Genomic DNA, 21,274 nt, shown 5'->3' with positions numbered 1-21,274 from the left:
CCAGGTGGAGGGGAGCTATGGGGGAAAATGAGGAACAACTGTAATAATCTGAACAATAAAGATTTAATTAAGAAAAAATAAAAAATAAACAAAACAAAACAAAACAAAAAAAACAAAGATCCAAAGCCTGAACAAGTGATACAGTGAGATTGCCCCATATATATATTCCTAGGTTTCTTTGTTTTCTATGTTTCCTAACTACCAGGCTTTTGTGATGGGCTTCACAGCACCTCCTGAGTCAGTTAGAATGGGGAAGTTAGATTGTATCTAAATGCCTGCTCTTGGTAGTGCCTCTAGTTAAGCTGTTACTTTGTAAATTGGGAGTACTTAGGAAATAGGTCTTGCAAGACCAGATTGTTAAGAAAGGGCAGTGACTTAATCATAGGCTACCAAGAATATACACTAGGATACTGATGAACAGTTTGCTAGTCTTTCTATATCCTTTCTCAAATCCATCTCAAGGAGTCCTCAAAATTTCTCTTTTCTATCCCTAACCATTTTAGCTACTCTTGAGTAAAAAGGTTTTTGGTCTCCAGTGGGGGTTAAGCTAATGAACCCTGGTTTTGTTATTAATCTTTATCTTGACTTAACCAGCCTAATGCCCCAAGCTATATTTGGTCACATTTCTCATTGTAATCTCTTTCTGGCTTTTAAATTTCTTCACAGTGGGGTAAATAGAGCAAACTTGTTTGGGGCATTAGCTCTCCTGTGATTCCAAGTATGAGCCACTTCCTCAAGTAATAAACCCTTACTTTCTTTGCTAAAAGCTCCTGTTAGGAGGCCAACAGGAGTCAATTTGGCTCCATTCAGCCTTTGATAATACTATACTAAAACCTTTGTTTAACTCATCAATGTTTGTTTCATTTAGACAAAGTTTTTTATCCAACTTGAGTTACCAGGCTGAATTCTTAGGACAAAAATGTTAGGTAGTTTTTTAGTAAGATTTTACCATGCATTTTATAGGTTCTTAACTAAATGTACTCCAGTTCTGTAAGATACAGCCCAGAGAGCTACCCTGGGGTACAGAGATGGAATTACCCACATTACTAAGGTCTTTATCAATCAAAGTGATTACTTATTTTACCTCGGAGCTATGTTATATAAGTCCCATGACTAGACAGTTTACATAAAAGAACAAACAGTTACAAGATCTAACAATTCTCTAACTCTTACGTCTTTCTAAAGTTCAACCAGCTACAAGTCAGACAAGACAATAGAGAGGTTGAGTGACCCAAACTTTCCACTACATCTCAAACCCAAAGTATTATTTCCTCGGCAGGAATGAAGTCAAGGTTTGCTCAGTCTGGTGTATATGAGATGAATGGATGCCTTGAGTTACCTCGGAATGAGCTTCTGTTATATTGTAACTCAGAAGTTAATCAATACGCCAAATTTATTTGGAGTCCTTTTCATTTTTGCTAGCGGTCCCAGAGGAACTCTTGCTTCTCAAATTTGGGACCCAATATGGTGGAAGTCTCCCTTATTTATACGTTTTTCAACTCTTTGTCTCCCAAATTTGGAATGAGACTTCTGGACCTTCTGAGAAAAAGTCCTGTTTGCTGGGACACCAGATCTCAAGGCCTGGCCTGGCGCCAGCACTGACAACTCTGTCTGGGGCATAGTTTATGGCCTCTCTGGAATGGGGAGTAGTCTTATTTTCCCTATTATTTAAGCAAGCAAATGTCTACAGAAGCCAGAATAGCAGGGTTAAAATTTTAAACAGCAGTTTTTACCCAAGATAGAGGTTACTATGCTTCACTTCCACCACCCAGTACCTCTGGGTTTGTTGAAATGCAGCCAGAGTTGGCTCCCCCTTCATACAAGATGAGACACAGATTGAAAAGATAACAAATACAGCTTCAAGCAGACTGACAAAGATTTCTCTCTCATGTTTTTTTTTAATTTATTGGGGTGACATTGGTCAACATGAACATATAGATTTCACGTGTGGGTATCTATGTTACAAGATCTGTATATTGCACCACGTGCCTACCATCCAAAATCACATCTTCTCCTGTCATGTCATATTAGGACCCTCCACCCCCTTCCCTCTGGCAACTACCACTCTGCTATTTCTGTTCATAAGTTTCAGTTTTATATCCCACATATGAGTGAAATCATATGGTTCTTAGCCTTTTCTGTCTGACTTATTTAACTTAGCATAATGTCCCTGGAATGGAGATAAGAAACGCCCTGGCTAGAGGTCCTGACTAGGCTGCTGATCAACTGAAGGCTGTCTCCGTGTCATTCCTTCTTCGCCGACTCCGTCCACACCTTTGGGGACCCCTGGACCTGCTGGGGTTGGACCCCAACAATTTTTGTTCATCAGTTTATGTTGTTCATTATATTCCATAAATGAGTGAGATCATGTGATACTTATCTTTCTCCGCCTGGCTTATTTTGCTTAGCATAATGCTCTCCAGGTCCATCCATGCTGTTGCAAATGGTAAGAGTTCCTTCTTTTTTATAGCAGCGTAGTATTCCATTGTGTAGATGTACCACTGTTTTTTAATCCACTCATCTGCTGATGGGCACTTAGGCTGTTCCCAAATCTTAGCTATTGTAAATTGTGTTGCCATGAACATAGGGATGCATGTATCCTTTCTGATTGGTGTTTCTGATTTCTTGGGATATATTCCTACAAGTGGGATTACTGGGAAATGGGAGTTCCATTTTCACTTTTTTGAGGAAACTCCATACTGTTTTCCTCAGAGGCTGCACCAGTCTGCATTCCCACCAGCAGTGCACGAGGGTTCCTTTTTCTCTGCATCCTCACCAGCACTTGTCATTTGTTGATTTTCCAACACTAACTTGTTATTGTTTGTCTTGTTGATAATGGCCACTAACAGGTGTAAGGTCATATCTCATTGTAGTTTTGATTTGCATTTCCCTAATTGCCAGTGAGGTTGAACATCTTTTCATATATCTACTAGTGGCCCAGTACATGGATTTGTGCACATTGAAAGGAAATTAATTAGAAGGTGGCCAGCGGGGCGGAACTGGGCTAGAGGGGCCAGACAAGCTCCCTGGAGCCAACATCCTGAGGTCCCTCCCCTGCCTGCTGCACCTGGGGTGGCACCGTGGCTCCAAGGGTATCTCCAGAGTGAGTGGGGTCCCTCTGGTAGGTGGGGTTCCTTGGCCTGGTCTGCGGGGATTGGGCCAAAACCGGCTCTCTGACATACCCGGAGGGGTCCCGGAGTGCGAAAGGGCACCCTGCAAAGTTGCTGTTGCTCAGCAGCTCCTGCTTTGAGCGTCTGTCCCTTGGTGGTCTGTGCGTGTCATACCTACTGGCCGGTCGGCCGGTTGGTCTCCTAGCCTTTTATATATATAGATTGGCTGTTTGTACGTCTTTTTGGGAGAGGTGCATTTTCAGGTCTTCTGCCCACTTTTTGATTGGGTTGTTTGTTTGTTTGGTGTTGAGTTTTATGAATTCTTTATATATTTTGGGTATTAAATCTTTGTCAGAGGTACTGTTTGCAAATATCATCTCTCATCTGGTTGGCTGCCTGTCTGTTTTGTTGTCCATTTCTTTTGCTGTGCAAAAGCTCTTCAGTTTGATATAGTCCCATTAATTTATTTTTGCCTTTACCTCCTTTCCTTTGGTGTCAAGTTCATAGAGTGTTCTCTATGACCTAGGTCCATAATTTTGGTACCTATATTTTCTTCTATGTAACTTATTGTTTCAGGTCTTATGTTTAGGTCTTTGATCCCTTTTGAATTAATTTTTGTACAAGAAGACAAACTGTAATCCAATTTCATTTGTTTGCATGTGGCTTTCCAGTCTTCCCAGTACCATTTATTGAAGAGACTATCTTTACTCCAATGTGTGTTTCTGGCTCCTTGATTATCTGTCCATATACATGTGCTTTTATAGCTGAGATCTCTATTCTGTTCCATTGATCTGTGTGTCTGTCTGCCAATGCCATTCTGTTGTGATTATTGTAGCTCTGTAGTATAATTTGAAGTCAGGTAGCATGATACATCCAGCTTCGTTCTTTTTGCTCAGGATTGCTTTGGCTATTTGGTGTCTTTTGTGGTTCCATACAAATCTGATGATTTCTCATTCTATTTTTTAAAGAAATGAATGTTTTTCATGGGGATTGTATTAAATATGCATATTGCTTTGGGTAATGTGGCTATTTTAACTATGTTGATTCTTCCAATCCATGAATATGGGATAGTTTTTCATTTTGTTGTGTCTTTTTCAATCTCTTAATAATGCTTTGTAATTTTCGGTATATAGGTCTTTTAGATTCTTTGTTAAGTTTATTCCTATGCATTTTATTCTTTTGGTTGCTATTGCAAAATAAATTGTTTTTTTTTCCCATTTTTTTCTGAAGTTTTGTTGTTAGTATACAGGAAGGCAATGGATTTTTGCACATTGATTTTGTATCCTGCAACTTGACTGTATTTGTTAATTGCTTCTAATAGTTTTTTGGTAGAGTCTTTAGGATTTTCTATATACAGCATCAAGTCATCTGCAAAAAGTGACCATTTGGCTTCTTTCTTCCCTATTTGGATGCCTTTCATTTTTTTCTCTTGCCTTATTGCTCTGGCAAGGACTTCCAGCATTATGCTGAGTAAGAGTGGTGAGAGTGGACATCCCTGTCTTGTCCCTAATCTTAGGGGAAAATCTTTCAGTTTTTCACCATTGAGTGTGATATTAGCTGAGGGTTTATTATATATGTCCTTTATTATGTTGAGGTACTTTCCTTCTATTCCTATTTTATTGAATGTTGTAATCATAAATGGATGTTGTAGTTTATCAAATGCCTTTTCTGCATCTATTGATAAGATTATATTATTTTTTATCCTTTCTTTTGTTAATGCGGTGTATTATGTTGATTGCTTTTCTAATGTTGAACCATCCTTGTGCCCCTGGAATGAATCCCACTTGAACGTGATGCATTATTTTTGGATGTACTGTTTTATTCGATTTGCTAGTATTTTGTTTAGGTATTTTGCATCTGTATTCATCAGGGATATTGGTCTGTAGTTTTCTTTTTTGTGTTATCTTTGCCAGATTTTGGTATCAGGGTTATATTGGCCTCATAGAATGTGTTAGGAAGTATTGCTTCTTCTTCAATTTTTTGGAAGAGTTTGAAAAGGATAGGTTTTAATTCTTCTTTGAATATTTGGTAGAATTCAGTGGTGAAGCCATCTGGTCCTGGATTTTTGTTTTTTAGGGAGGTTTTTGATGGTTGTTTCAATTTCCTTATTCCCAATCGATCTATTTTAGATTTTTCAATTGTTCATGATTTAGTCTAGAAAGGTTATATATTGCTAGGAACTTATAAATTTCTTCTAGGTTATTGAATTTGGTGGCATATAGTCTTTCATAATATTCTAGTATGATCCTTTGTATATCTGTGATGTCTGTGGTGGTTTCTCCTCTCTCATGTCTGATTTTGTTTATATGGGTCTTTTCCTTTTTTTCCTTAGCGAGTCTAGCCAGGGGTTTTTTCAATTGTATGAATCTTTTCAAAGAACCAGGTCTTTGCTTTATTGACACTTTGTATAATCTTTTTGTTCCCTATTTCAGTTAACTTTGCTCTAATTTTTCTTTCCTTTCTTTTGCTGACTTTTGTCCCGACCTGCGGGACAAAAACGGGGGTACGGAGAGACACCCTAAGAGAATGAGACAAACAAGGGACACGAAAGAATGGAGGCAAGACAGTGTTCTGATCAAGCCTCAACTTTATTTTTACAGCGTGTAGAATTTATATTGTCCTAGAAGAAGGGGGGTGGGTAAAGGGGTCTATGGGTGGTAGAGGAAGGGGGTGGGTAAAGGGGTCTTTGGGCGGTAACCTGTCACTAGAGATTTAGCAGGCTCCGGATGGCTGTGTGCTTATCAGCGGAGATGTGTGCTTGTCAGCGGAGATTTAACAGTTGTGTACTTAGGTGAGGGTAGGCTATCTTTTAACTCCAGGTTAAACCACAAGGCTTAATTGGTTCCCAGGAGCTGGCTTGGGGGGGACCAGAAACCTATTGTGTTGTAAGCTGAAAATGTATATGTAATTTCTAATGGCTCCCAACAGACTTTGGGTTGCTTTTGTTCTTTTTCTAGTATTTTAAGATGTGATGTTAGCTTATTAACTTGCGACTTTCTCTTGTTTCTTGTGATAGGCCTGTGATGATATAACATTCCCTCTTATTACTGCTTTTGCTGCATCTCAGAGGTTTTGATATATTGTGTTATCATTCTCATTTGTCTCAATATATCTTTTGATCTCATCTTTTATTTCTTCTTTGACCTAGTCATTTTTTAGTAGTATGTTGTGTAATCTCCATGTATTTGTCGATTTCTTTATTTCCTTTTTGTAGTTGATTTCTAATTTCAAGGCATCACTGTCAGAATATTCTTGGTATAATTTTTATTTTTTTTAATTTGTTGAAGCTAGTTCTGTGACCCAAAATATGGTCTATCCTCAGAATGTTCCATGTGCACTGGAGAAGAATGTATAATCTAACATGGGATGAAATGTTCTGTAAATGTAAATTATATCTGTGGACGAAAGGGGCCACACGCTGACCTGACAAGCTCAGGGAAGGCCTGCATGGCAGCCTAGCAGACTCAGAGACCTAAAATAACCACAAAGGATGGTCTGAAATTAAACTTTAACTAAAAGCAGTTATGGTGGGCAGTTACGTCCTAAGCCGATATCTTCACTGATAAGGTCAACCTTTACCTAACTGAGCCTATCTGTCTTTTTGCATCTAAGATAACATATCCTTGGGATATCTGGGTAACTTGTGACTTCCCTTTTTATGGAACCCCTGGGGCACAGCCAGGTGTGCTGGGCCCAGGACAGATGCAGCAGATTTCTTCATTTATCATGTTAATTGATCCTGCACCCACCTAAGTATGTGTCCATCATTTTACTTTTTATCCTATCACAGAGGTTTCCCCGCTTCGCTTAATCCCACCTCCTTAAATCTGTCACCAATGAATTTCATGTATAAATACAGATGTAACCCCGCCATTCTCCGGAGCACTATCTCAATTCGTTGAGGTTCTGCTTCCCGGCATATGTCGACAGTTTGGCTCAAATAAACTCACAAAAATTCTTTACAGGTTTCAATCGTTTTTTAACGTTAACATATCCATTAGGTATAGTGTTTTATTTAAGGCTGATAATTCTTTTATTTTTTTAAAAATTTTATTGATTTGAAAGAGGAAGGGAGACGAGAGAGAGAGAGAGAGAGAGAGAGAGAGAGAGAGAGAAACATTAATGATGAGAGAGAATCACTGATCGGCTGCCTCCTGCATGCCCCACACCGGGGACTGAGTCCGCACCCCGGGCATATGCCCTGACTTGGAATCGAACCGTGACCTCTAGGTTCATGGGTCGATGCTCAACCACTGAGCCAGGTCAGCTGGGCTAGGCCAATATTTCTTTATTGATTTCTGTTTGGTTCATCTGTCTGTAGCTGTCAATGAAGTATTAAGGTCTCCAACAATGATTGTGTTTTGATCTGTTTCTCCCTTTAGTTCTGTGAGTAGCTGTTTAATATATTTTGGTGCTCCCTGGTTGTGTGAATATATATTCACTTTTTTTTTTCTTTACAAAGTGGGAGTGGACCCTGCCTGAGGGCACTTCTGCAGCTCAGGCCCTTCTACAAGAAAAACTTGGGTGGTTTAGAAGGTTTATTTCCATAATTTTCTTTCTGAGTAGACTGTAACAACATGAAATCTTGCATATAAGAAGATATCTTGTCCTATTTAAAAACAGAAACAAAAACAACCTCTAAGGTAAATAAATTAGTACTCCCAAAAGGAGGGGCTGGGAATTAGCCTTGGAATCTTACTTTACACTTATCCAGAACAGCAAATGACCTTTGGTCCTGAGTGGTGCAAAGCCCAAACAGCAGAGACAGAGGATTCCCTGTGTTCATAAAACCATAAAAAGTAGACTAAGTCCCCAATAAATAAGAAAATAAGCAAAGAACATCCTTGATCAAAGTTACATTACAGACAGACAAAACTCTCACTAGCTAAGCATTTTGGGTGGCTGATGCCTTGAGAGGGAGAACAGGAAGGGTACTCAAAATGAAGAATTCTCAGTAGCTACTGGGAAGTTTCCACAATCCGTGCTAGGGGTTCAGCCTGCCACAGCAGCTGGGGCTCCCCCAGCAAAGTTGGATATGCCCATCTTTAAACAAATTAAACCAAGTAACAAAAAGATATAAAACAATAATCAACAGAGACATTCTTATATACAATATTTACAGGAACACACAACACACAGACAAAATCTTCATACTGTGCTTTCCCAAACACTAATCTCCACTTGTCTCCAGTTAAGAGGATATTGAAGAGTGAGGCCAAGCAATATTGTAATAAAACACCCTTTTCCTTTTTTTCATTGGTGGATAAGTGTAAGTAGCCCAATTCCCCAAGATCCATCCCAATGGAGTATCTTTTGGGATTGGACCACCAGCACCCACCTTTGAACAATTTAAGCAAGATTACAGGCAAAGTTACACCAAGATAAAATCATCCTAATATACAGTATTAACAAATGCACAGAACAGACAACTGTTTGTGGCTTACCATGCACAGCCGAACGGAACACCAGACCGAAGCCCTGCACCATGCAGGGCCTTGTCTCGACCCTAACCTGATCAGGCTCGGGTGCAGAGACAAGGCGAGGACCTTAACAGACTGCTTGCAACCAGGAGCTGATCAGGTTCACCCCTGAAAGGGTGGATGGTGCACGCAGGTAGGCCAAATAGCCATCTCAGACGGTGATTTACAACACATTGTGTAACGTGTTGTAATACAGTGTAACTAGATGATAGGAATTTTTCAACTCCATTATAATCTTATGGGACCACAATTGGATATGCAGTCCATTCTCGACAGTAAAGTGGCTGATGCCTTGAGAGGGAGAAGAGCCAACTGACTTCCCCCCTTTACAGAGTTACAAAATGCTCAATTCAACTTAAGGTTTAGGTGAGCTGATGGGGATTGCTAAGGCTGTGGCTGGTACTCAAAACAGGAAAATTCCTGGCAGGGCTGCAAATAAAAGAGTCCAGGCCTCAGCCCCCAGAAGCCCCAATCCAGGCAGCAAGTAGGATCCTTGGTACTTACCCAAGAGGACTCCCTGCTTGTGTCCCACCAGAGTCGTCAGATTATGTAACTGGACAAGCAATGGGTCCAGGCTGCCTGTCACTACTTGACCCAATTAAGCAGAGTTAGGGTTGAATCATATATGAATGTTTATTCCAATATTGCCGGCAGTATGGGAGAGCAGCAGGTCATCCACTAAAATCAGCTCTGCAGCCCCCCATAAGCCAGTTGCTTATATTGGGTAGAAGGGAAAAGATTACATGGTAAAGTAGGAATTACAGGCATGGGAAAGTAGGCAAGGTATAATGGTTATAGGCAATTGGGCTGGGGGATACAAAGGATGGACTGCATTCCGATATTAGCTCCCATGTCCCAGGGCATATAACTCTCAGCCAGGTTAGAACTTGCTTTCTCTGATCAGATCAGAACCATCATAGTTAATAGATCATGATTAATATTTCTTATAATTGCTACTAGTCCCCAATATTTTATTTTATTTTTAAAAATAATTTTATTGATTTCAGAGAGGAAGGAACAGGGAGAGAGATATATAAACATTAATGATGAGAGAATCATTGATCGGCTACCGCCTGCATGCCCCCTACTGGGGATCCAGCCTGCAACCTGAGCATGTGCCCTGACTGGGAATTGAATCTTGACCTCCTGGTTCATAGGTCAATCCTCAACCACTGAGCAACACTGGCTGGGCCCGAATATTTTATTTTTGTTCCTAACACCATGACCACATATAAAGATGAAACTCCAGCTCTTGGGGCTGCCATCATTGACCGAATGTCCCCTTAGTTTGGTGTTGTGCAGACCTTCCCTTTGGATATTCCATCCCTTACCCCCTTCCCTTAAATAGATTCAATTTTACTTAAATCACCGTCTGAGATGGCTATTTGGCCTACCTGCGTGCACCATCCACCATGTTCACCTGTCAAAATTTACTAGGTGACTGTAAACTGCTATTTAACTATCTGTCTTAGTTTCCCTGTTGCGCTTGTCCTGGAATTTTCCTAGCTTCTTACTATTCTATAACAGTGCCTACTGTGTTCCCAGTCCTGTACTAGAGAAACCTTCAGGGGGAAAGAAAAATGTAAAGCATGGTCCCCTGCTTTTGATGACGTTTTAAGTATGAGAGCAAGACTATGGTATTCCTATTTTCTTAATCAGGAGTTGGGATTTGTGGTCTGATAAGAACATGTGTTCCTATGGAGACATTTGAACAACATTGAAATCTGTACTGTAATTTTTAAAAAAATCAAGTTTTGATTATAATAGGAAATACAGACACATGGAGAAATAGCATATACTATAGTCATGAGCTGCACAAAACTTTACTGTTGAGAATGGACTTCATATCCAATTGTGGTCCCATAAGATTATAATGGAGTTGAAAAATTCCTATCATCTAGTTACACTGTAGTACAACACATTACACAAATACCATTGTGCTACAATTACCTACAGTACTACATGTTGTACAGGTTTGCAGTTTAGGAGCTGTAAGGGAATAGAATTTGTTGCCCCAAAATATGTCTATTTGAAATAAGGATTATTTTAGGCTTGTTAATTTTAAGAAACAGCAGACTTGGGAGAAGCTCTGAAAATTAAGTAGAAGTTACCCTTTGTAAGAGATGTTTACATTTGTAAAAAAAAAATATCCATTTGTAAAGTCTCCCTCCTTGTCTTAAGAAGAGGATGATGACCTAATCTCCAGAAACTCTTATCAATGCAGAAGACAAGTGATTTAAATCTGCATAACTACCTTACCCTTGTTTACTATAACTTCCCATAACTGACTACTTGACCCCCAACAACTTCTTTTGTCTTTAGCTGGAAATGGTGTTTAAGGTGATGGTATTTAAGGTCATTTCTGGGAGTTAATCAGTTTTCTTGGGCTTCTTTCATGTATACTGGAGGTATACATGTTATTAAATCTTTGTTCTTCTCCTCTGAATCTGTCCTTTAGTACAGGGATGTCTCAGTCAAGAACAGAGGGAAAATTAGTTTTCCTCCCCTAATGTCCATGTGTGTAGTAGTCTATACCATCTCGATTTGTGTAAGTAAACTCTATGACACTCACAACAAAATTGCCTAATGATGCATTTCTTAGAATGTATCCATATTAAGAGGCACATATGCAATTGTTCATTAAGTGTCTAAGGAGTGGGGCAGACAGAGTGCTGCACCAGGTATAACTGAACAGAAAAAGAGTTTGTCTGCCTGGCACACACAAGAGCCAAACACTGAACACTGAGAATTGCAGCAGAGAATTTAGAGTTACTTTATGGCAGGGCATCACACAAGCAGAACGGGGAACCTATCACTTAAAAGCCCAAACTCTCCAATGGCTTTAAGGGCAAAAAACCATGAGTAATCACAAGCAAGGGATTCAGGATCCTGGGCTGTGCTGATTGGTCACTTATTGTGCAAGCTTCTGCAACTTTCTTTAGCTGATATATTGAGTTCTTGGCAATATACTCTCAGGGTCTTTGTGACTGTGGCCATGTGGTCTTTCCTGCTTGCAGAATTCTGCAAGACATCTTGGGATTGTGATTCAGTGATATTATCTTTCTTCTTTTTTTAAAAAAAGATTCCTTAGTGATGTTATCTTAAACCCAAGAAAAAAGCTAGACATTTTGTGCTTTATAGGCTACATTCTTCTATTATCTTAAACAAAGTATGCTTTATATACTTCCCTGAAACTTGCTTTATAGGCAGTTTTTTAGGCCCAAGGACATGACTATATTTCAGTACAATTATGAGTCTCTAAAGAGCTAATGTCATAATTTTAACTAAAAGCTAAGTTCTAATATAACTATTTTTAAAAAATATATATTTATTGATTTCAGAGAGAAAGGGAGATGGAGAGGGAGAGAGAAACATCACTGATGAGAAAGAATCATTGATTGGCTGCCTCCTGCATGCCCCCTACTGGGGATCGAGCCAGCAACCCAGGCATGTGCCCTTGACTGTAATTGAACCAGGGACAGTTCAGTCTGCAAGCCGAGGCTCTATCTGATGAGGAAAATAAGACATTTTTTTTTGGAGGGGAGGGGAGGCTAGCAGCCTGACTCTGTACCTAGTTAATCAGTATCCCTAATGCACATTCTTGCTAGCCAATAATTAATTCACTGCCCCTTCCTTAATTATCTGGTCTTGCAATACCTATTTACCTAAATACTCACATTTTACAGAGGCCATAAACCATGAAGAGTACACAACCCTTAGAGGGTGTTATCAGCACTGGTGCCAGGCCAGGCCTTTAGGTGTGGTCTCACATCCCCTACCCCAACACTCGGGGCTTTTTGTAAAGGCCGTGAAAGGTCTGGAAGTCTGATCCACATTTAGGGGACAAAGAAACCAAAGGGTATAAAGAGAAAGCTTCCTCCATATTGGCATGCTGAGGATTTGGAAACAGGCTCCCCTGAGTCACAGTACTAGTACTGTTACAGAAGACCAAGAAATACCAAGCACACTTCCTAAAGAAAGGGAGGGATCCCTTTTATTAACACTAGTAGACTCCGGGAATAATTTCCAAATCAGAGTGAAGAAACATGCAGAGAGCCTGTCTATATATATCCCGCTGGGGTCTTTGTCATGCAGATATGCCCCCTGCCCCCTTTGTCGTGGCCCTGCAGGAAGGCCCCCAGGTGTCAGGCCACATCCAATGGTCCTTCCTGGCACCAACATAACAACCCTCCCCCCCTCCAGGGCAATGCATTGTTCACAGTTCCATGGCATCTGCATTTAGATAATAAGTTCTGCAAGTCCAGTTTCCTCCTCATTCCCCACCCCCCTTGTCCCACAAGCTTCTTTTAGCCTTGTGGAGCAATGAATCCGAAGGGGGTGTTTCTGGTATCCAGGTGTTCAGTCCTGCAACCTTGAGAGTGGTGGGGGTGGTCAGGAAGATGGTCAGGATGACGGTATGTGAACCCTTCCAGGTAGGAGTCAGTCCTTGGGTGGTCTTTACCCAAACAGAGTCACCAGGTTGGAAGGCAGAACGTCTCAGACATGCTTCTGGATTGCTTTCTGGGTAGACTATAAAGCCTGTAAGAACTTGAGTAAAAATTAGTTATGGATTTCAGCCTTTACCCACCAGAATCTGTAGAGGCCCCACCGGTTTCCAGGGCAGCCTTCTGGGCCGCTTCGTCTGCGGCCGGTTCCCTCTTGCCTCTGTGGAGTCCCCATACCCTGCAACAGCACTCTGCACGTGAGCTGTTGCAATCGCATACCCGCCATCAGCACAAATTGTCACTGATTCTTCTCCTGCCCACCAGAGAGCCTGAATAAGGGCAATCAACTCGGCATTCTGTGCTGAAGCCCTGCGGGCGAGCACCTGAGATCAGATGGTTCGGTCCAAAGCAACCACCACCGCCCCCGCATACCTGATTCCTCCCTGGACAGAACTGCTCCCGTCCATGAAAAATACCTCATCCGGCGATGCCAGTGGGGTGTCAATGAGGCCCAGGTGGGCTGTCTTTACAAAGTTTTGTCGACCTCTAAACAGTTATGTAGAGGTTCCTCAAGGGCATCATCAGGAAGGAGGCTGGTAGCAGAAGAGCCTGAAACTGGATGACTTGAGCATTTGACATCCAGCGCTCAGGTGTGCTTCCAAGCAAAGCCTCAACCACATAGCTGTGGCAGCTACCTCCCGGAGGCAAGCAGGCTAACCGGATGCAACAAGGTCGAGTCTTTTGGACAAGTAGGCTACTGGTCTTTTCCAAGGCCCAAGACTTTGGGCGAGGATCCCTTTGGCTATGCCCCTTGTTTCACATATACATCTGGTAGTGCCAGTTGGCCCATCATCCTTGCTCCGCTCAGAGGAAGCAAGATGGTGTAAGTTCTTGTGCCAGCCCTTTAACAGGAACTGCCTGGGTCTCCAGCAGCCTCTGTCACTCAGCCATAATCCTTGCTGGTTTTTACAGCCCAAAGTTATGGAAACTTCTCTTCCCAGTTCTGGGACCCTGGGATGGGGTTCTGGTGTGGGGCTGAGACCCCTTGCTCCTCATAGGAGGCCTCCGAAGCCAGGATATCTCTCCTGATTAAAAAATTGCCACATATGGATGTTGGATCAGTCATTTCTGCACCTCCATCTCTCCTATCAGTCTCCACATGCCTTATTCTTTACTAGAGGCCCGGTGCACAAAATCATGCATGTGGGGGGGGGTCCCTCAGCCCAGCCTGTGCCCTCTCGCAGTCTGGGACTCCTTGGGAGATATCCACCTGCTGGCTTAGGTCCAATCCCCCGGGGATCAGGCGTAAGCCAGCAGTCAGACATCCCTCTCACAGTCCAGGACTCCTACAGTCCAGGACTCCTCGCTCCTTTCCACCCGCCTGCAGCGTAGGCAGGAGAGGCTCCCGCCACCGCCGCTGCATTCACCAGCCATGACCCCAGCTTCTGGCTCAGCGGTGCTCCCCCTGTGGGAGTGCACTGACCATCAGGGGGCAGCCTTGTGTTGAATGTCTGCCTCCTGGTGGTCAGTGTGTGTCTGTCATAGCGACCGGGCGTTCTGCCATTTGGTTGATTTGCATATTAAGGTTTTATTATATAGGATGCTTACTTTTCTAGTTGTAGGACTTCCATTCAGCCAGATTTCAGTCTGTTCTGAATGATGGTTGCTATGTATTTTAATTGTAATTTTGATGTGGTTTTGGGAGGTGGCAAGTACCTGCAGTTACCTACACTGCCATCTTGGTTCTCTCCACATTGATTGATATGTGTATGTTGAACCATCCTTGGCCCCCTAGAATGAATCCCATTTGATTGTGATGTATTATTTTTTTTAACATATTATTATATTTGATTTGCTATTATTTAAAAATATTTTTGCATCTCTATTCATCAGACATATTGTGTGTGTGTGTGTGTGTGTGTGTGTGTGTGTGTGTGTGTGTGTGTGTTATCCTTGCCAGGTTTTGGTATCAGGTTTAGTTGGCCTGATAAAATATGTTAGGAAGAATTGCCTCTCTTCAGTTTTCTGGAACAGTTTGAGGATAGGTATCAAATTTTCTTTGAATGTTTGATAGAATTCACTGATGAAGCCATCTGGTTCTGGAATATTTGGGAGGTTTTTGATGGGTGCTTCAATAACCTCACTGTTTATCAGTCTATTTAGATTTTATAATTCCTCATGATTCAGTCTAGGAAGTTTCATTTATTCCTAGGAACTTATACATTCTTTTAGTTTATTGAATTTGGTGGCATATAGTTTCTCACAGTATTCTAGTATGATCCTGTGTATTTCTCTAATGTCTGTGGTAACTTCTCTTTCATTTCTGTTTTTGTTTGAGTCTTTTTTGCTTTTCTCCTAGTGAATCTAGCCAGGGTTTTGTCAACTTTATTAATCTTTTAAAAGAACCAGAGCTTTTAAAAATAGTCTTTTTGTTATCTATTTTATTCAATCTGCTATAATTTTTATTATTTTCAAGTGTTATAAAGTAATGTGCAAAAATATAATATTCTTATAACATCACAAAAACCTAGATGGAGTGTTATCCTAAGACCAAAAGGATTGAATGACTTCTGCAAGATAATAAGCAGATGGAATCAGCTCCAAATTTTTTTTTTTTTTTTTTTTTTTTTTTTTTCTTTGTTAAGCCAGTAATGATATAAACTTATTTCTTATTACTGCTTTTACTCTATCCTAAAATTTTGATGTCTACTGTCATTCTCATTTGTCTCCATATATCTTTTGATTTCACTGTTTGTTTTTTGACCCAGTCATTTTTTAGAAGCATTTTTTAATTTTTAAAAAAGCTTTATTTCATCAAGTTCTAACACATTTTGCACTGACAAATGATTTTACCTGCTTCACATAAGAAGGTCAGTGACCATTACACCAAAGAAGAAACCTCATGCATCCAGAGCACCACAGGTAAATTAATATTTCAAAGGCCACGCAAATCTTAGAAGCATGTTTTTTAATCTCCATATGTTTGTGGGAGGTTTTTAGTTCCTTTTTTGCAGTTGATTACTAATTTCAAAGCCTTGTGGTTGGGAAGATGCTTGATATGATTTTAATCTTCTTGAATTTGTTGAGGTTAGTTTTATGTCCCAACATATAGTCTATCCTTGAGATTCTTCCATGTTCACTGGAGAAGAATATATAGTCTGATGTTCTGGATGAAAGCCTGTGTAAATGTTAATTATGTGTCATTTAGGCTGATGTATATTTATTGAGTTTTTGTTTCGATGATTTACCCATAGCTGTTTATGGGTATTTAGGTACCCTACTACAAAGTGTGTTTTTGTCAGTTTCTTCCTTTATTACTGTTAGTAGTTGCTTTATATATTTTGGTGCTTCCTGATTGGATGCATATATACTGAGAAGTGCTATGTCTTCTTGATTTCGTGTCCCCTTTGTGATTATGAAATGTTCATCTTTGTCTCTTGTTACCCTTGTTATCTTGAAATCTATTTTGTCAGATATAGGTATGGTTACACCTGCTTTTTTGTGGATGTTATTTTCTTGGAAAATAATTTTCTACCCTTTCACTTGGAGTCTATCTTTGTCTTTGCAGCTTAGATGTGTCTCAAGGAAACAAATGGTTGGGTTTTGTTTGTTGATCCACTCTCCTACTCTGTGCCTTTTTATTGTTGAATTTAGTTTATTTACATTTAGGGTAATTAATTATGTATGAGAATTTTTTAGTAGCCATTTTATCTTTTCTTTTCTGGCAGCTCAGTGCCCCCATTTTTTCCTTTGCTTTTCAGTCTGTTGTTTTTGTTTTGTGGCATTCCATGCTTTTCCCCTTGTTTCTTCTGTTGTGTTTTTTTTTAAGTTATGTGTCTCAGTTTTGGATTTTTGAGTGCATGGTTTATGAAAAAGGAAGTTTCATATATAAAGTAATCCTTTTTATTTTGAATGATCTTCATACTTCTTTGCAAATTCAGACCTAAACCCCCTTTCATTTTATGTTTTGTTGTCACAAATTATTCCTATGTATGTTGCAAGGTTCTTGGTGCTCTTACTCATAGTTTTGTGACTCTTTGTTCTTTGTTTCAGGTAGGAAACCTCCCCCCCCCCCACTTGAATATTTCCTGCAATGAAGGTGTTGTGATGATAAATTCCCTCAGCTTCTGGGTGTCTGAAAAAGTCTATTTCTCCTCTACAGTCAAAAGATAACTTTGCTGGATATATTATTCTTGCCTAGTCATTTCTCTTTCAGTGATTTGAATATTTGGTTCCACTCTCTTCTAGCTTGTGGGGTTTGTATTGGGAATTTAGGTGATAATTTAATGGGCTTTCCTTTATAGGTTACTTTCTTCTTTTCCCTGGCTTCCTTGAGAATTCTTTCTTTGTCATTAATTTTTGACAGTTTTAATATAATGTGCCTTGGAGAATGACTTTTGGATTGAAGTAAATAGGAGTTCTGTTTGCTTCTTGTATTTGAGGATATAGATCTTTCCACAGGTTTGGAAAATTCTCATCACCTATTTGTTTGAATAGGCTCTCCATTCCCTTCTCTCTCTTGTTCTAGTATTACTATTTTTTTTATATGAACTTTCTGATGGAGTCAGATTGTACTTTTAGAATTCTTTCCTTTTTACTCCCAAATATTGCTCTTCTCCCCTCTGTGTCATTTCTGTATTTCTATCTTCAAAATCACTAATTACTTCTTCCATCTGGTCAGCTCTATTTCCTATGCTCACTTATTTATCTGTTTTATTGAGTTTTTGATCTCCAGAATTTTTATTTGGTTCATTTTCAATGTTTTAATTTCTTTGGTAAAGTACTCATTTTGTTTGTTGCTTATGCTTTTTTCGGAGTTTATTAAACTTGCTTGAGTTTTGCATCTCATTGAGTTATTTTTTCAGTATTGTAATCTTGAATTCTCTGTAATTTAAGTAACATATTTCCTTGTCTTTAAGTTTATTTTCTGGAGATTTTTAATTTTCTTTCTGAGCTGCCTCATTAACTTGTTTATTCATGATATTTGATGAATTCATTCTCTGTCTAGGCATTTATGTAAGAGTGGCACTTCTCTATTAGATTGTTAATGTGTTTCTATTGTTTTCTTATAGGTGGCACTGAATCATAAATTTTTTAGTTCTCTCAAACTGCTTTAGCTTTTTAGATCTCTAAGGGGTGGTGGAAAATGTCCTGCATTTCATGGAAAGGTGGCATCTCCTCTGTGTTCAGGTCACCTCTTTCTCAGGGGGCCAACACCATAAAAGAATGTGGGGGGGGGTAGACATTCAAAATCCACGAAATTCCAGACTGGCCTGGTGGCTCTGTTGTTTGAGTGTCCACCCATACACCAATAAGATTATGGGTTAAATTCCCAGTCAGGGCACATACCTAGGTTGTGGGTTTGATCCCCAGTCCAGGTACAATGTTTCTCACATCAATGTTTTTTTTTCTCTCTTTCTCCCATTCTCTCTAAAATCAATGAAAAATAGACTCCCATGAGGATTTAAAAAAATAACAAAGTAAAACAAAATCCATGAAATTCCAGTACTTTCCTTCGCAGCCAGACATGCCTGCAGTGCAACTGCAATGGGTGGTGGTGGAGTGAGCTGGAGCAGACTGGCTCCTCCATCTCTTTCTTGCTTTTTCTGTAATGGTGACTGGCAGACCCTTGCATCTTTCCTCTTTGTGTCTCCACTTGACGATGGGAATGCACACAGGGTGCTACTATCACTCAAAGAGAAAATATTTCTGTAGTAGCCATTCTTGTGTTTGCATATAATGTGCTCTGCAAACTGAAACTCACTGCCACAGCTTCTTCTGGGGCCTACTGCTAACTCTTGGAGCATATGTGGAAGCAGCTAGGTTTTGGGCTTTGTTTCGTCAGGAAAACTGATTGGCAGACAACTGTGGCTGTAACTTTGTGCTTCATCCCCTTCCAGGTTATTGGACTGAGCTGCCACTTGTACTGACCACACCTGCAGGAATGTTCAGTGTATCTTTTTGGTCTTCCCAGCTGAAGTGGGTGCTAGTGGCAATCTTATTCCTCCCTTCTTTTTTTATTTAAAAAAACTTTATTGTTGAAAGTATTATATATGTCCCATTTTTTCTCCCATTGACCCATTATGTCCGTCAACTAAGGCCTGGACCACCCTATTGTCTGTGTCCATGGGCTATGTAGTCCATGGGCTACACAAGTTCCTTGGTTGACCATTTCCCACCCATGCACCCACCCTCGCATTCCCTCTAAGATTCCACATTTGATTCCATGCTTCAATGTCTCTGGATCTATTTTGTTCAACAGTTTATTTTGTTCCTTAGATTCCACATATGAGTGAGATCATTTTTTTGGTTGATTTATCTTTGTTAAATGGCATTTAAATATATAAAATAAATATCAAAAATATAAATCTTTGTTTTACTATGGTTGCAAATATCAAAAAATTTCTATATGTGACACAGCACCAGAGTTAAGTTAGTGAAAGGGCGAGGGCTACGCCCTCCATCTTGCCCCAGGGTAAGTGCTCCATCTTACCTTGGCCATGTGCTTGGCAAGGAGCTTCTTCCTGGAAGTCTAAGCCTCTGCTAGCCACACCCAGGAACAAGACACTGACTTGCGCCTGGCCAATCGGCAAGGCCACAGCCCTTTCTCCTCCCCTTACTCCAACCCCCTATAAAACCCCTCTCCACACAGAGTTCTCTCTCTCTCTGCTTCCTGTCGCTGCGTTGGCAAGGTGGGGGAGCCGAGCTAGCTCGAATAAAGACTCTTATGCTTTTGCATCGGACTGGCTGGCTCCCTGATGTGGTTTCTTGGGGATCCTGAAATCTGGGCATAACACTTTTTTACTGCTGCATAGTATTCCATGGTATAAAGGTACCACAGATTTTTTTTATCCACTCATCTACTGATGGGCACTTGTGCTGTTTCCAGATCTTAGATACTATAAATTGTGCTTCTATGAACATAGAGGTGCATACATTCTTTTTTACTGGTGTTTCAGGTTTCATTGGATATATTTTTAGAAGTGGGAGCACTGGGTAAAATAGCAATTACATATTTAATTTTTTGAGGAAACTCCATAATGTTTTCCATAATGATTGCACCAGTCCACATTTCCACCAACAGTGTACAAGAGTTCCCTTTTCTCCACATTCTCACCAGCACTTGTCATTTGTTGATTTGTTTATGGTAGCCATTCTGACAGGTGTGAAGTGATACCGCATTGTCATTTTAATTTGCATCTCTCTGATGATCAGTGACTTTGAGCATTTTTTCATATGTCTCTTGGCCATCTGTATGTTCAGTTTGGAGAAGTATCTATTCAGGTCCTTTGCCCATTTTTATTTATTTTATTTTATTTTTTTTCATATATATATTTTATAAATCTATGAAAATAGTAGGGATGCAAGTCTAGAAAAGTCTCAATTGTGTATCAGGGGTGTTAAGAGACAAGTGGAAGATGAAGATTTCTAGTGTGGCTGGCAAGTTTCTTTCTCTTAACATTAGGGACAGTAAGAAGGGTGTTTGTCTTAATTAGTAATAAGGGTGTTCATTAATTATAATTTTTTATACATATTTTCAGTACCTATATTACCTATAAATAACAGAAATAATATTTTAAAATGAAAACTCTGAAGTCAGACTACCTCATTTAAGCTCAAACTCTGGCATTTACTACCTAAGTGGCCAAGGCCATCATTTGGTCTCAGTTTTCTCACTTGTAATACGGGGATGTTGATGATCTCAATGGTACCCATTCGACAGAGCAATCATGAATATTAATAGATGAAAGGTTCTAGAACACTGTGTGGCAGACATAAAATACTACCTTGTGTGTGTTAGCTATTATTTTAGGAAACAGCCGTGTCTAGGAAGCAAGTAGAGGCAGCAAACTAAGAGATTATGAGGAAGTGATGCAAAGGGCTGTGAGTACATGAAGCTTTAAATGATGTTCTGCATCCTAATTTCTCTTATTCAATTTTCATTTGAAATTATTTATTCTTGAATGTGTTGCTTGATGCATGGAAAAAAATCTACAATTTTACTGAAAATCAATGGAAAATGGAATTGACCTGATTATCACTCTGCATCCAAAATCATTGGAATTCGTCCATTATATTAACCTAGGCAAACAGAAGAGGTACCTCTACCTGTTAAAAATGAGGCCACCAAGTTAAACTTTCTAGTCTGATGGAACAGCTCATGAATACAAATTAAAATGTTAGGGAGTTTTTGTTTAAATCCTTCAATTTGTATTAACCTTTGAGTGGACGGACAACA

General features: G+C 39.9%; 1 protein-coding gene across 2 annotated transcripts in view; it reads right to left on the bottom strand.

The window, feature by feature from the left end:
- CHIC1 (cysteine-rich hydrophobic domain 1) overlaps positions 1-21,274 on the bottom strand; it is a 158,310-nt gene that overhangs the window by 6,492 nt on the left and 130,544 nt on the right. The window lies entirely within an intron of this gene.

Source organism: Myotis brandtii, unplaced genomic scaffold (assembly GCF_000412655.1).
Source record: "Myotis brandtii unplaced genomic scaffold, ASM41265v1 scaffold1381, whole genome shotgun sequence".
NCBI classification, from domain to species: domain Eukaryota; kingdom Metazoa; phylum Chordata; class Mammalia; order Chiroptera; family Vespertilionidae; genus Myotis; species Myotis brandtii.
Note: the sequence above shows the minus strand (reverse complement) of the source record. Positions and strands in the feature narration are given on the sequence as shown.